The following is a 7,665-nucleotide window of genomic DNA, read 5'->3' on the forward strand; positions in this document are numbered from 1 at the left end:
GCTCGTGAAGCACTTTCAGGATCAGTAATAAGTTTTTTGATATCTTGTATAGTTTAGAAATAATCGAGTGAGATCACTTAACGTTTCCACCCTGTATATGTCGGCGCGCGGGGCGCAATAAATTAAATAACTTAATTTTATAGTTCTCACAACACTTTCAATGTGTTAGCTAGTTTATTGCTATGGAATTTTAAGCAGCGCCAAAGCTCTTATGCCAGAGTTAAGTGCGCGCCTGGGAACGAAGGTGACATAAATCTCCATGTTGCCTGACGTAGTTGTGGACCCGTTCAAGTGCAGTATTGATGGATTAATAGCTTTACAAAAACTTCAGGTACAGAGCCCTGGAACGTAGAGATTTTGGGACTCAGTGTTAGAGTCATTGCACATTCGGGTTTTGGACGTGGTGGTGACTGGGCGTGGTTCACAAATTCGTCAATCGCTCCTAATCTATTTAATTTAGGCGTCTCTAGCTTTGTTAAACTAATTCAGTAACTTTGATCTTTCTGTTAAATTTAACTGTGGACAATATTGATTAAATTACGAACCAGTCTTTACATTCTAGTCTATAGTAAAGTTAGTCGTTTATAATCAGTGATTATAATTAGTGTATTGTAGGTACATTGTGAAAGTGAAAATATTCTGTCTGTGCGTGCGTGGCTGATTTACGTGGCAAACGTGAACAATTACAAAACGTGAACGTCAGGTCAGGTGACTTTTTCTTGTTACTTTTTTTTTTCTCTTCTTTCACGGTCCGTCACCTGACTCTTTGGCCGCGTTCATATTTAATTATTTTTTTTTAATGTGAATTTTTAATTCATTTTTGACATGTTTACTTGAAATTAATTGTTTTTTTTTATCGTTAATTTTTATTCTTATTATAATTTTTATTTTATTGTGAATTTTAATTTTTAATTTTTTTTTTCTTGACATGTTTATTTGAAATTAGTAATTGCATTGTTTTTCGTTAATTTTGTTGTAATTGTTATTGTAATTTTATTTTAATGTGAATTTTTAATTGATTTGAGTTTATATATATATTTTTTAATTTTTTTGCCCCTGCGTACAAGGTACCCACTGAAAACCAGTGTCTTGGCACTTGGCAGTAAAATGTCAACTGTCAAGATGATACTGAGTGGGTTAACCTTTTTGGCAACATTTCTTTTTTCTCTTTTCTCTTCATTGTCTTTGTACTTTTTTTTTTTTCTTTTATAATTGTATTTTTATATTGCCCTTTGTTTCTTTGTTGTTTTGTTGTCAAATAAATAATTTTTCTTTCTTTCTTTCTTTCTTTCTTAATGTTAGTGTCCACTCGCACGTGTTCCCTATACGCCCACATAGGTAGATAGTATGAATTCAATGAGAGACCCTTCTGGTGCCATCCGAGAGCCCGACGCTCCGACATCAGAAGTGGGATACCGCGTCGCGAGTGCGAAATGGCGTGGACTGTCCGCGTGTCCAGGTGAAGACAGCTTCTGGTAAAGTCTGATCATCAATCAGGAGCTGAGTAGCATCACCGGGCCTGCACGGTGGTGGAGATTGCTGCATACGGTCAGTCGTTCCATTTTTATTTTGACTTTGAGACTGCTTTTTCTTTGAATAGAGAAAATGTTGTTTTAATACAATTTCTGGATGACACATAATGTATGTGGTCACTTGCATGTGTAGTCTCAAGTCTGTTTTGATACTTATGTGATCGATTGTTGATTTGATACGTTGTTTTGTGATTTTCGTGTGATTCCTGAAAATAGGTACTATGTGGTGGTAAGTCATTATTTATTGATCGTAATTTTTCGTACATTGAGATGGTTCGTAAGATTTATATTGTAACTCAATAATATGCTTTGACACGATACGTGGTTAGGCAATAATAAAATAATTATTACCACTTTTTGCTTGACTTTGCTCGAGTTGCACCGGCTCGAAAGATGTTAAAAAAATTACGAATGGTTAATTTGTGTGAAGTAGGCACACCATCTGATCGTGCTAAAGTTAATGAAACAGATCTATGAAATTTAAATAAAAATGTATACTGTGTCAAAAATACGTGAAGGATAAAATTGATTAATAAAAAAATCCTACCTACTTTATAATAGACAAGTATTCTAAGTAATGGTAAAATTGAAAGTTGATATTTTCAGTAAACTGAATCTTTTTGGATCGGCCTTAGATCATTTAATTTGACTTATTTAAAGAATAATGATAATACCAGTAATACTTGGTACTACCACTGAAAGTTATAAACTATTAAAAGGATTACTTTTCCGCCTTCCAAATTTTTGGTTCTATTATTGTTGTGCAATTACCTGAATTGAAGGACCCAATCTAAAAGCGCTGGTATGGTGGAGCGGAGAATGAATTTGTGTTTTATCGTCATAAAACGTGTATTAAAAATCAAATAGAATAGTGACTCATGTGTCCCCTGAAGAGACGCTCTAATAATGCTTAATGGGTGAACAACCACCACTGTTGTTTTATTGCTAGTTTAAATAAAGAAATTGTTCATTCAGTTCAGTTCTATCTAGCTATACATTTGTTGTTTGCCACACTAATGATGAAAAGATAGACGGATTTAACACTTTCGTGGACAGTAGCATCCACAGATGTTAGGTGTTAACTCAGACCTTCTATGATCTGAGGGTGTTAAGATTGATTTGCTGAATTAGTCACAGTGCACGTATAAATTCAGTACGCCTTACATTTGATTTTTCATACTGTTAGGTACAAGGAAAGTCATGTTTTAGTGTCAACGCAAAAGTAATACGCTAATAGTACTGTCATCTAGCGAATATTTTTCGTGATGCATTTTAACACATTATGCAAAAAAAATATGGGCAGCGTATGAAATATTTTGGTGTCACATTAGACGTCATTACTAAACGTGTACCTACTGTTTGCCTGTATATTGGCTATTATGACTTTAATGAAAATCGCAATACAGTTTCCAATCCTTTGAGAAGTTCACTTTCTGTATTTTTACAAATTTCTAGGAAATGTAAGTAACTACATTCCATTTTATAATAATAATGCTGACATAATGATGTCATACTTCTTTTGGAATCCATCGAACAAGGGTTTTTTTTTGTAAAGAGACCTTGTTTAAAACACTAAAGCTTTGAAACCAATATAATTAAGGTAGAACACCCAATCTTCGACAAGGAACCAATGTCCGACATTAAAAAAGTTTTCAAAATAAAATAAGAATATTTTCTGACTTCTGAACGCATTCGAACCATAAACTATAGACCAGGGTTATCTAGCTGTCATTGCGGATGACGTTTCATACATTCGGCCATTTTGTACAAAATGGCGTAATGATATGTTTCGTCCGCGGTAGATCTCGAAAGAAATCCAGTTTTATTAGTGAAATCGCTAAGGAGGTGAGTAAGATTTATTGCCCATAACTTTTAAATGTTTTGCTTTATCGAAAATGTTAGTTATTTATGAAATTAGGATAGACATTCACAATTTTTTAATAATTTCATTAGAAGGGTGAGGTTATATTAAAATGTCAAAACACGCCTGTCGGTAATTGGAAAAATTTTTTTCCGTTTTCTAATCTTCGACAAATGTCGAAACATTTTTTTATTTTATTTTGTGCACTCTATTATATTATTTAGCTAAGCTTGTTCAGCACTCTAAATATATAAGCCTTTCATTCAAATATTCAAATTGCTTCCAATGATCGACAGCCGTGTCGATGACTGGATATCCCATACGTTCCAATTACCGACAGCGGTGTGTGTCGATGATTGGATATTCTATATGCTAGCCTACATGTCCCAGTAACCGACATTATTTGCAGGTAGCAGGCATGGCGCCTAAAAAAAATTACACGCCTCTTCAAATGGCCCAGGCGGTAGAAGCAGTCAGAAAAGGTGAGAAAACTGCAACTGCTGCAAAGAAGTTTGGTGTACCCAGAATTACATTACATGATAAGATTTCCGGTAAGACTCCAGTTGAATGTTCCATGGGCCCTAAAACATATTTGTCAACGGAAGAGGAGGCTATTTTAGAAAAATGGGTACTTGAAATGGCTGAAAAACACATTCCCGTTACTAGAGATGAGCTCCTCGATAGCGTACAACGTATCATAATTGATCAGGATAAAACAACCCCATTTACTGACAATAGACCGGGAAAGAAATGGTACAACCTTTTTCTAAACAGACATCCTATATTGTCTGAAAGAACGGCACAAAATTTAACGACAGCTCGAGATGCTGTTACAGAAGAGCATTTAAGGCGGTGGTTTGAAGAAGTTGAATCTTATCTACGCCAAAATGATCTCAAAGATGTATTAGAACAGCCGGCAAGAATATTCAACACAGACGAAAGTGCCTTTTTTTTGTCGCCTAAGGCTGGTAAAGTTCTTGCAAAAAAAGGTGACAAACATATCTACCAATCCTCCGGAGACGAAAAAGATAATTTGACAGTACTAATTACTGGAAATGCCGCTGGACAATTGGCACCACCCATGGTAGTATTTGCATATGAGAGAATCCCGGCCATAATTTCATCCCAGTTTCCTGAAGATTGGGCAATTGGACGTTCACAGAGTGGCTGGATGTGTGGCAGCACGTTTTATGAATACATAGTGAACGTTTTTGATCCATGGTTATTACAGCAAAATATCCAAAAACCCGTAGTGTTCTTTTTGGACGGTCATCGATCGCATATGACCCTGCATTTGTCGATGTTTTGTGCTCAAAATGGCATAGAAATCATAGCATTACACCCAAACAGTACGCACATTTTACAGCCAATGGATTTGGCTATATTCAGACCACTGAAATCATTCTGGAAAAAAGCAGTAAAAGACTGGAAACTACAAAACTTAGGACACAATTTAACAAAAGATAAATTTGCCCCTGTCCTTAAAACAGCGTTGCAATCGCTCACTGATGATTCCATTAAGAATGGTTTTCGCGCTGGCGGTTTGTATCCTTTTGGCCCAGACTACATCGATCTAACTAAAATAAAATCTCGACAAAACCCGCAAGTTGCAACAGAACAGGCACTCTTTGTTAATTTCTTGGAAAAGGAAATAGTGGCAAAATTGGGGACAGAAAAGTTGCAGTTTTTCAATGAACTCTTTTATAAAGGTCGAGATGAATTAAATTCTCGGTTAAATGAGGAAGACACGTCACTGTATATAATATGGGCTAGCAATAAACAGAGAGTTCAACGTACAGCTCACGTTGTTGAACGATCAGTACAAGCTGAAATTAACTTGATTCAAGAAGATGTTTCCAATCTAGTGGAAAATTGTGACAACAATGGTGCAAATTCAGGCCCTTTAAATGAAACCAGAACGTCTAATAATTCTACATCGAATATACTGACAAACCTAACTAGTGGACAAGAATCAAAAGAAACAACAAATAACACCTCAATTATTGATAAGCCGAGTTGTTCTAACATAACAGATTCAGTTACAATACCTTCGACATTTTGCTCTTCAACTTCAGCTGCGGCAGAATCCACAACTGTAAAAGAGACGACCAGACCAGAACCAAAAGAAAACTTTAATGACGTGTTAATTGTTAATGAGCAAAGTTCTTCCAACCAATTAGTAAATCCACTTCAGACTGCTGCCAATGCCTGCACTTCAACATTTACCCTCAATGAGAATTCTGTAGTAAAAATAATATCTTCAAAAGAGACGATCACACTTGAATCCAAAGAAAAGACTAATGAAGCTTTGATAATTAATCAGCCAAGTTCATCGAAGCAAGCAAGAGGCTTACTTCAGATATCTTCAACTTCTTCATTGTGTGTTCTTCAAAGTGCTGCAGAAAAAACACCTTTAAAAGAGATGATGAGCATTAATACATCAAAAACTGTTGCAAATAAAGTGGGAAATACATATATTCCATCGCCATTTAAACGAAATTTATTTTGGCCCGGAGAAGATGAAGATAAAAAAGGAAAAAAAAGAAGATTAAGAGAAAAAATTCCTTTTGCCATCACAAGTAAAACGTGGAGGGATTATCATGAAGTGAAAGAGAACCAAAAAAGAGAAGCAGCAAAACTAAAAGAAATTAAAGCCCAAGAAAGAGTAGAGAAAAGACAGTTAAAACAGAGAGAAATGGAAAACAAAAAGCAAAATAGAATAAAAGATAAAGAACATAAGAAGAAAAAACGAAATACAACACCAAAACCGAAACCAAATGATACATCGTCGGACAATACAGACACCGAGGTAAACTATGCAGAAAGTGAAGATAGCTACAACATGGAAATCGAACAAGAACTAACAGACGAAGAAATACCATTGAGCAAATATTCTAAGCCAGCAAAAACATATTCTAGTGGAGATTATGTTATAATCCAATACGAAGGAGAATTTTTCCCAGGCGAAATTAAAAATGTTAATAATAACAAATTTGAAATTAGCACCATGACCTTTTCTGTGGGTAACACGTTCAAATGGCCGGAAAAAGAAGATAAAATCTGGTACCAAAAGTCTGACATAGTCAAAGCAATTTCAAAACCAACGCTATGCAATAAAAGAGGTTTTTATACGATACCAGAAATGAAAGAATATCTGCCTTTCACAATGTAAGGTATTAAGTATTTAATTTAATGTTCTTCAGAAAACATTTAACTTTCTTTGTTTTATAGATTTTTAAGCCAAACAACTATTAATTAAGTGGTAGACTAAAACGAGTCTGTGATCAAAACCTGCCATAAATTTATTATTAAATAATAAATAGGTACCTACTTAATAATATTGTAATTCCAAGTGGAAAAATCATAAGAAGTATGTTAATTTTATATGCCACTGAGAAGATCTCATTAAGTTTTGTTGATTAGTATTAAGCAAGTAGATGAAACTTAGTATTAGTAACCTACTTATGTAACAAAAATGTGATTAAAAGTAGTTGACATAATAAACAAGAAAAAACTATTTTATAATATGTATAGATGATTAAAAAAATTAAAACATTAACACCATACCGTTAAAATTATTAGTTACTTAAGTACTACAATTACCAAAGCATTACATGCCAAAATGTCCTTGTTTTTATTTAGCGAAAATAAAATGATTAAAAGACTGAGTAAGACTTTTATTTGGGAATGGTGTTCGAAGTTAGGTCGATATTTGGATGACGATAAATAGGATATGTTGATTACTAGATCACGATTATTGGAACATGTCGATTACTGGGTGTCGATGTATAGAATTTTGCAGTCGATAACTAGGCTAAAAAGAGCCTAAATCTATCTCGTCTTATTTCCTAAGTTATTAGTATTACACTTCTTTTTACTGTAAAATAATATAGAATGAAGCCTAAAATTTCACTCAGTGCATTATAGAACCATGTATCATCATAAAGAAACCAGATATTTAAAAAAATGCTCGAATCTCGACGTTAAAGTGTCGATAATTGGGTGTTTTACCTTAATAAAAAAAGGGATCGTGTAAAAAAAAATCAAAAGTGAAGCACTTGAGCTTTGGGGTCTCATGTGGAGGAATTCAATCGTTAAGTACCTACCTACCTACTTAACCATAAACATTTTCGATATTTTTTGCTAGCTACGATTTTACACTTGTTTCTGACTGCAACTTTTTAACAAATTACTCGCAATAAAGTTGACTACACTTAATTTGATAATAATCAAATCACTGAATGTCTGGTATTATGCACCGAAAAGATGCAA

At 34.3% G+C, this 7,665-nt stretch overlaps 1 long non-coding RNA gene across 1 annotated transcript; it reads left to right on the forward strand.

Annotated features, from left to right (window-relative positions):
* Positions 1-3,155: 3,155 nt before the first annotated feature.
* LOC135087349 (uncharacterized) lies at positions 3,156-7,061 on the forward strand. Its single transcript, XR_010260758.1, has 2 exons — positions 3,156-3,377; positions 3,803-7,061. It is a non-coding gene; the product is annotated as an uncharacterized LOC135087349 (long non-coding RNA).
* Positions 7,062-7,665: the final 604 nt, after the last annotated feature.

The sequence above is a fragment of the Ostrinia nubilalis genome (assembly GCF_963855985.1).
Source record: "Ostrinia nubilalis chromosome W unlocalized genomic scaffold, ilOstNubi1.1 SUPER_W_unloc_1, whole genome shotgun sequence".
NCBI lineage: Eukaryota > Metazoa > Arthropoda > Insecta > Lepidoptera > Crambidae > Ostrinia > Ostrinia nubilalis.